General features: G+C 64.0%; 1 pseudogene; it reads left to right on the plus strand.

The window, feature by feature from the left end:
* Nucleotides 1–236: 236 nt before the first annotated feature.
* On the plus strand, nucleotides 237–743 carry LOC107302314 (annotated as a pseudogene).
* The last annotated feature ends 365 nt before the right edge of the window (nucleotides 744–1,108 follow it).

The raw sequence follows: 1,108 nt of genomic DNA on the forward strand, positions 1-1,108 counted from the left end.
CCGCCGCAAGCCGCTTGACTCCCACGGAGAAATCTCCGTGTCCCCCCCCCCCCCCGGGGAACTCTCCAGTCGGCCGCTGTGGTCCTGTGGAGGCCTCTGGAAAGAGGCCGAGAATTGCGATGGGAGGGACAATGGCGGCCTTTTCTCTCTTGCTCCAGGCCTAAGAAGGCCAAGGCCTTTGCTAGGCCCCGCTAGATGACGTTGATTTTTGTCCTTCTTCCCTCGCCTCCTTGCAGGTCAAAGTCTGGTTCCAGAACCGACGCACAAAGCAGAAAAAAGACCAAGGCAAAGACTCGGAGATGAAGTCGGTGGTGTCCGAGACCGCGGCTACTTGCAGCGTCCTGCGACTCCTCGAACAGGGGCGCCTGCTGTCCCCGCCCGGCCTGCTTCCCCCCTGCGCCACCAGCGCCTTGGGCTCGGCCTTGCGAGCCCCCAGCCTCGCTAGCCGCACCGGCGGCTCAGGATCAGGGACAGCGGGAGGCTCCCCACACCATCCGGCCGTCAGCAGCGCGGCCGCCGGCCCGGCTCATCCTTCGCCCGGCGGGCACAACCTCTTCAGCCTCCCGGTGCCTACCCTGCTAGGCTCAGTGGCCAGCCGGCTCTCCTCCAACCCGTTAGCAATGGCCGGGTCTCTGGCCGGGAACTTGCAAGAACTGTCGGCCCGGTATCTGAGCTCCTCCGCCTTCGAGCCCTACTCCCGGACCGCCAGTAAAGAGAGCGCGGAAAAAAAGGCGCTGGACTGACTCTCGGGGACTTGCGCTGTATTTATATTTATCCTCTCTGTTTGTGTCGATTATTTATGGAGTCTCCGTGCGTTAGATGCCCCCTCTTGCCCAGTGCACCCATCCACATGCTCTTTCCTCACGGGTCCTGCTCCCCAAAATCCTCTGCCCCCCCCTCCCGCCCGCGCATTTCAAATCGGGAGCCTCCCCGCTTTCATTCGGCGCGCCCGACCCTTGAAAAACCCTCGAGCAACGCCGGCCGGGAAAAGCAACTCGCCGAAGTCGCGCGGCTGGCAGTAAACAGACAGACAGAGGGAACCCGCCAAACGGCCCGCGAGCTGTTGCAAGTGGGAAGCGGGGGGGGGGGGGAGGGGGGCGGCGGGGAG

This window comes from Protobothrops mucrosquamatus, unplaced genomic scaffold (genome assembly GCF_001527695.2).
Source record: "Protobothrops mucrosquamatus isolate PMUCROS unplaced genomic scaffold, P.Mucros_1.0 scaffold46965, whole genome shotgun sequence".
NCBI lineage: Eukaryota > Metazoa > Chordata > Lepidosauria > Squamata > Viperidae > Protobothrops > Protobothrops mucrosquamatus.